We start from the raw sequence: 7330 nt of genomic DNA, 5'->3' as shown, positions 1-7330 counted from the left end.
TGTTGGTTCAGTTCTGTTTAGACATAATGGAAAACATGAAAACATACCTTTGATTGCATCGGTACAGGCCAGCAGAGAATCCAGATGTAGATGCAGCAATAGTGTTTGACATAGTTGTCAGTTTGGTCTGGTTCCTCCTTAGGGTGAAATCTAATGATGGTGACTAAGAAAACCGAAAAGGGTATCGGTCGTAGGAGAGGGAGGTCGAACATTATGATGTTATGACTAATAGGGTGTCTGATTTGTGTAACTGAGTAACCCCTTAACCTCCACATAAGTCTCCTTATATAAGCACCCAGGAGGAAACCCTAATTAGTTAATACGGGTAATTAGGCCCATCAACAATTACCAACTAATTATTTAATAGGATTGTTATATATTTTGATCCATATAATGTAAATGATTATAATGGCTACTAGATTAAATATAAAATAAATATATTTAATCTTACAGAGTGACCTTAATGAAACAAGCAAAAAAAAAATTAGTTTGACCCTTTTAAAATAAAACACAACCCAAATTGACACATTAAAAGTAAACGGGTCGAAATTGTCACATGTACTACTTTTCCTTTATCGCACTCGCTCCTTATCCATTTCAGAGTTCAACTTAACATAGCCCGTTTTGAATTTTGATTAACGCAGGGCCCGTTTTCTGGCGATGTAAAGCCATGGTTCTACAAGAGGTCACAAACTGCATTTTCTTCTGCTTCATTCAAAATCCGACGAATTGGGTAGCTTTTCAACAATCGTTAGGCGCCGTCGCTTCCTGCTAACTGCCCTTGCACTCCTTGCTTTCGTGTGCTCCATTTATCTCTACTTTGATGTAACTCTAGGGCAGTGGCGGATCCAGGAACTTCTTTCAGTGGGTTCGTTTTGATAAATTCTTACTATTTTTTTTTCTAAATCATAGAAAGTTCTTACTAATTTTTTCCAAACAGAATGGGTTCATGTAAACCCACAAAACATGGCTGGATCCGCCACTGCTTTAGCGGAAGAAGATGGTATGTGTTGTGGTTTGGTGGGAGTCAAAAGGCATCATGTCATGCACATGTAAAACAATCTGTTTCCTTTAGAAAACTGAAAATTATTTAGTAATTATGATTTTTATTTGTGGTTCTTTCTAGGACTCATTTAAACCTATATAAGAAGCAACTTTTTGTTGCATCACCACTTGTACTTTGTGCCTTGGAGTCTTTCAAAAAAAATTGACTCACCTATACCATCTATATACTCAAATAATTGACTCACCTATACCATCTCTAAACTCTCACACAAGATACACTGACATCGTTTATGCCTTACCCTCTCTCTCGATCTTATTATCTAACCCTACAAAAAGCAACTTAAGACACCATGGTTTGAATCACACCCCTTCAAAAAGACATAACCCTACAAACCACTTTTAAATGTATCACACCCCTTACAAAAAAGTGACAACTTTTAAATACATCACACCCCTTTAAAAAGTCACAACCTTTCAAACCACTTTGAAATGTATCACACCCCTTACAAAAAGTCACAACTTTTAAATATATCACACCCTTACAATAAGTCACACCCTTCAAACTACTTTTAAATGTATCACACTCTAAAAAACAAATAAAAACTTTTAAATATATCACACCTTTTCAAAAAGTCACAACTCTCTAAACTACTTTTAAATAATACAAAAAACATATACCCTTTTGTTTAACATATACCCTTTTAATTAACACATACCCCTTTGTTTACCATACATGCCTCTTTAATTATATTATATGTAATCACAATATGCATCAACATCAAATTAATTAAAAAAAATAAATTAATCAAAATGAAACTAATTACGTGATAATCTACACTGCCGCATCACAATCTAAGTACATCCATACTCATTTACAAATTTAACAATACCTTATTATTAAGCAGATACAGAACCCCCGAAATGTAATGGAACCGGTAATTTTTTCTTTTTCAAAATACGAACCCGACAAAAATACAATCAACCGATACTCTTGGTGTTCAAATTCTACCGTTAATAACCAACCGACGCGTTTCCTACACACCCGTCGCTTGCCAGCGTTTCACACCTATATAACACCCACCGCCACAAATCAATCAACTTCCAACCAGTAGCATCCTTTGGCCGCAACGTAATTTCAATGGTGCTTTTTTTTTCTTCTATCCAGAGAACAAAGAAAGGGGTAGGATCTAGCGGTGGCATCAATGACGGAGCGCTGTCTTGCCAATCCAAAGAAATATATTCTTATCTGTCACTGTTTTGTTGCATATCTTCCGATGTTTCTATCGTCCTTCTCTCTATATTTTGTTATTGATTATATGTGTTTTTGTGTAATTTGATCTTATTTAAATGTGAAATTGTGTGATTAAATCTGTACCTATATGATGAACATAATAAGGAAGAGGCAGTGGTTACAAATTGCCGGAAATGAAGAGGCGGTGGTTACGACTCACCAGATACGAAGAGACGGTAGTACGCGTGAGTTGTGAGAGATGAAGAAGCAACGATTATATGATGTGTTTTTGTACGTATCGATCTGTTTTGGTTTAGAATTTTTAGATGCATAACTAGCGGAAAACTGACAACCGATTTACCAATATCATAACGTGTCCCTCGCTGTTACTAATATCATAACCGACATGTGTCTCTTGCGCGCTGGCTATTGGACATTACCGATGATGAACGAAAGTGACGAATACGTCGGCGCAAACGCCAAGCGAAACTTCTCTGGTCGCAACAATAGCGTCTAACCTTCAGCGAAAATAAATGCCGCCCTCGGCATTGCCACTCATCAGCGACGAGAAATCATAACACGTATCAAATAATGAAAACCCGTCTGATTAAACGCGTCCCGTAACAAGTTGTAGGATTGACTACGAGTCACAACAGTGCTGGAATCGACCATTGATCCGCCTCTACCGGAATCCTTGACGGAGAAGATTGACCATAGGATGGATAATGGGCCCTTAGGCGACGGATCAAACCGACGTGTAAATATGTTTTGACGGTGTTGCGGAGTTGAAATGCCCGAAAAAAATTATATTAAAGCATACCATGCTTGATTAATCTCATGTTTCAATGTGTCTTTTGAAACCAATGATGTGTATAAAAAATCAAAGTTCATATGAAGGGTTTGGTTTATTTCAATATGCAGTTCTATTGTTTTACGATATGAAATGTGTCAATATGCAGTTCTATTGTCCAGCAAGTTGTGTAACAGAATTAAAACAATGTAAACATCCAGAATTGCATGAAGACAATTTCGTATACAAGACTTGCAAAAAACAATATAGAAAAGGGACAGATATAATATAAGTTTTGAGTGAAACACTCTTCTTACGATGGACCATAAAACAATGGTTTGAACAGTTACTTAAAACATAAAGTTAAAAGTAATTAACAAATAAATATAAATAGGACATGCATGTCAACCGTGAGGTTTGTAGTTACATTTGGTTAGCTTTCTCAATTTATGTTAATAACAAATTTTATGTAGTTAAGGTTTCGTGCAATGTATTATAATCACTAAGTAACAAAGGAAATGATGTATATATTTAAGAGGGTTAACTGGTTAAGGTATTCTATAAAGACTCTTAAAAATAAAATAAAAAGTTTAAAAAGACACAATGGATCACACAAGATGACACAATTTGAGCAAAATATAACACAATATCGAAACATATAACACGACGTCAAAAAAATGACACAATAAGTCGCAAAAAAAAAAAAAAAACAATGACGCAAACATAGAAAAGACACAATGATAATAAACAAAAAATCTAAAATCTACAACCTATAAATCCAAAAGTGAAAACCTAAAATCTCACGTCGTAGATTTCGATAAGACGGTTCCAATGCCGCTTGAATGAGATTAATCAGAGTCCGTCTGATACTGTCTGTACGACTTCTTTTTTTAGAAGCCTTTGTATTTGATCCTAAACCCAAAAATATTTAAGAGAGGTTAGAGATCTGTTTTCAAAAACTAAATAATATATTATTTTTGAGTTCGGGTCACCATAAAACTTGACCAAATTTTGCTTAAGTTTATATCCTAATTTAGGCATTAGCAAAGATTTTAACACTCAATTATCTAAAGGCTAATTTATTTCAACGATTTTCGCATGTCATATAAAGATACTAAAGACATTCATAATCAACATCCGCTGCAACGCGCGGGTTGACGTCAACTCGTTCACAAACAAAACCCAAACCAAATCTCACTCATCTCTCAAATTATACACACACTTCCACAGGCCAAACACCCTCTCGGTCACCCCTCCCACTCGACAGAAGGCTGGCGGCCAAAGGCCGGTGGAGCCGTTTGCAACAACAGTGGTGATTGGCGGTGTATGGACGGTGGAGCGGAGGTGCGATTACGGCGGTGGCGTGCTGTTTTTGCGACAGAAGACGGCGGCGGTGGTGGTGGATTGTTGGTGGTTCGAGTGTTGTTGTGGGGCGAAAGGAAATCGAAGATGTTGATGATCTGATTTTGTGGTGGTTTGGTTTTACGGTGACAGATGTGGTGATTCGTGACTTTCCGACGAGGTGAACGACGGCAATTCAAGTATTCAAACGAGGTATTTGTATCCGCTTCTTTCCCTGCTTTTTTATTTCTTTCAATTAATTTGATTTGTGGCTATGTTAATTTGGCTGATGTTCTGTTTTGCTTTTATAGGGTTCTTGGTTGCGGTAGTTTTTGGAATTGGGGATTTTGGCTCCATACGCGGCTTCCCTCTTCGTTGCTACTGGAGCATCATCAGGCGACAGGTGTGGTTCTGACTGAGGTATTGAAAATTTGAAATGTTTGTTACATGTGTTTCTTAGTGTGTTAGGTTTTAATATGTGTTGATTGATGATGAGGTTTTGAGCTTTATGTTGATGGAATGTTAAATTTGTAGTTGTAAGAGCATACGTAATGGGGCTCCATATACCGCCTAAAAGAAAGATAGCGCCCCCATAGCGCCCCGCACACCGCGACGGGCGGCGTTATGGGGAAAAAAAGGGGGGCAGGCGCGATATTTTTCACGGGGTTATGGGGGAAGCTTTTCAACCTTTGACCAATGAAAATAAAGCATGGGTTTTTATAAATAATTAATAAAAATGAAAATTAATAATTAGGTAATGATGGGTAGGGGCGTTATGACTACGGGCTCAAGTGATATAACGCCCCATAAAGCCCCTGTGTGACGTGGCACGACACATGTCGCATAACGCCCCACAAGGGGCTTTATGACTACGGATGGCCTAAGTATGTGAATTTTAGAGAATAGATGGATAGCCATACAAACTAGGCATGGATTTAAGATATGTGGTTCTTATTCAGTATAATCTCAACTATGGATGGTGTGGTTAGCATCTAAGATGTGACTTTCAAAGGTTACGGTTTCGAGGTTGGTAGTTGGTGGTTGAGATCATACTCACAGGAAACGTAGATCCCCCCTCGAATCCCGAATCGGTTCAGCTGTACTAGAATTGGGTACAGAATCGAATCGTTCGGCCTGGGTTCGCCGTAAGTCAACTCAAGACTGCTTGTCGTATGTCCACGTGTGGTGAAATACAGTTAGAAGGATGTTATGTGAAGTACAATAATACATCATTTTTTGGGGCCCCGGATAAGATGGAGGTGTGCAGGAGATGTGGTCCTTCAGTTGGCTATAATTCGGATGTTTTGAACCGTATAGACAGTGCGTTGGCATTTCTGGTAGGCGGGAATGGAGAATACTTTCGCGAGGGTGATTTTGGTAGCATACAAGGTGTGGCACAGTGCATACAAGATCTGAGTTTAAGTGATTGTCAAGATTGTCTTTCAGAGGCAACTAGACGGTTGAGATCAGTGTGTGAGACATCAAGCTGGGGGTGATATGTACCTTGGAAAATGTTATATCCGATATGCTGATCAAGGTATATATATATGTCTGTTTTTGATGACGATGGGTAATATTTATCATATTTATATAGCATAAAGTATTCATGAGTTAGTGCAGGTACTGTAAATCTTGCTAATATCGGTGACTCTACTTCCAATGAAAGTAGTGGCGGAGGGATAAGCGTGTTGGACATAATCAACACTATTTCCAGTTTTAGCTCCATATTGGGCACGCTCAGTGTGACTTTTGTTTGCAATAAAAAAGGTGTATTACTAGAATAATTAGTATAGCCATTCAAAGCAAGCCAGGGTATATAAGTTAATTTCTCTTTGTATTTATCGTACATTTTTTTTTAAATGAGTTAGGTAGAATATTGAATGTAAAAGACATAATATTGGCTGGCTTTTTTTGACCTAATTATTTTAGGGCGGCAATTGATAACCATCAACAATATATCACAATAATCGTTCCGGATCACTAGAAAACGTGTTTCCGATTGAAAAATTTATCGTTTCGGAACGATTCGATTCGCGTACCAATCAATAGATGAACTAGGTGGTTAGATGAAATGACCTCTTCAAGTCCTTATACTTACATTGCTTGGTATAGATATCCATTTTTTACACGTATATATATCGGGTGAACCCTTTTTTAGATTTTTTTTCCCTAGAACGACTTCTTTCAACCTGGGCCTGTTTTGGTCCGAACCCTTTTCACCAGTAGTAATCTAACATGACCACCTATTTTTGCCAGGCTTACTTTAGAGTAATATCTTTAACATTTTATCATCTCATTTCAGTTCACAGAAGCATTTGGAAAGTTCTATGGTAGCTCAAAACAACGAACTGACAATGATAAAGGTCGTCCGGGTGTTCATGACAACCGAGTGAAGTGCATAATTTTTCCATTGTAACCTTCTTATTTCATTTTTTTAATCTTCATTTTACCTTAGCTGCGGGTGAGAATCCGGACTGGTACACAGAGTTTCTACCTATCTCCGAAAGGTCACAAGAACTTAACTTCCAAACCTGGAAAAAGATAAAAAACGAGAACACAACATTGACTACCAGATGTGGTAATATGACAAGTTTTTTTATGAATGGGTCAATTTGGTTATGTAGATTAGATATTTAGATTATAAGGAATGTAATCAGACGAGTCGAGTAACAATTAATGTTTGATTTAACTTTACAACTCACTCTTGGTGTCATTTAGATATGGCTTTCTTTTTTTGTGTGATGAGATAACTACGAGTCGGAAGGTTGGACAAGAAGACAAGGACGGATGCTCGCATGTAAGAACCCCGCCGCATTGCGGCGGGTACTAATTCCTAGTTTAAAGAAAAAACAAAGAAATTGTTGACCCAAATTTGTACCTTTTTTGGGTTTTATGAAAGATCAGAAAATGTTAGTAGTTAATTCTTGCATTGACTAAATGATGATGATATTATTCTGTTTTTT

The 7330-nt window shown here is 37.3% G+C and overlaps 1 long non-coding RNA gene across 4 annotated transcripts; it reads left to right on the top strand.

Annotated features, from left to right (window-relative positions):
* The first annotated feature begins 4197 nt into the window (after positions 1–4197).
* Positions 4198–7068, top strand: LOC110910420. Of its 4 annotated transcripts, none has more exons than XR_002576147.2 (3): positions 4198–4580; positions 4679–5904; positions 5988–7068. It is a non-coding gene; the product is annotated as an uncharacterized LOC110910420 (long non-coding RNA). The 4 variants fall into 4 exon arrangements; XR_004871269.1 differs by having other exon boundaries at positions 4679–6134; positions 6670–7068; XR_004871268.1 differs by having other exon boundaries at positions 4679–6179; positions 6670–7068.
* The last annotated feature ends 262 nt before the right edge of the window (positions 7069–7330 follow it).

The sequence above is a fragment of the Helianthus annuus genome, chromosome 2 (assembly GCF_002127325.2).
Source record: "Helianthus annuus cultivar XRQ/B chromosome 2, HanXRQr2.0-SUNRISE, whole genome shotgun sequence".
Taxonomy (NCBI): Eukaryota; Viridiplantae; Streptophyta; class Magnoliopsida; order Asterales; family Asteraceae; genus Helianthus; species Helianthus annuus.
This window is presented reverse-complemented; position numbering and strand designations above follow the sequence as displayed.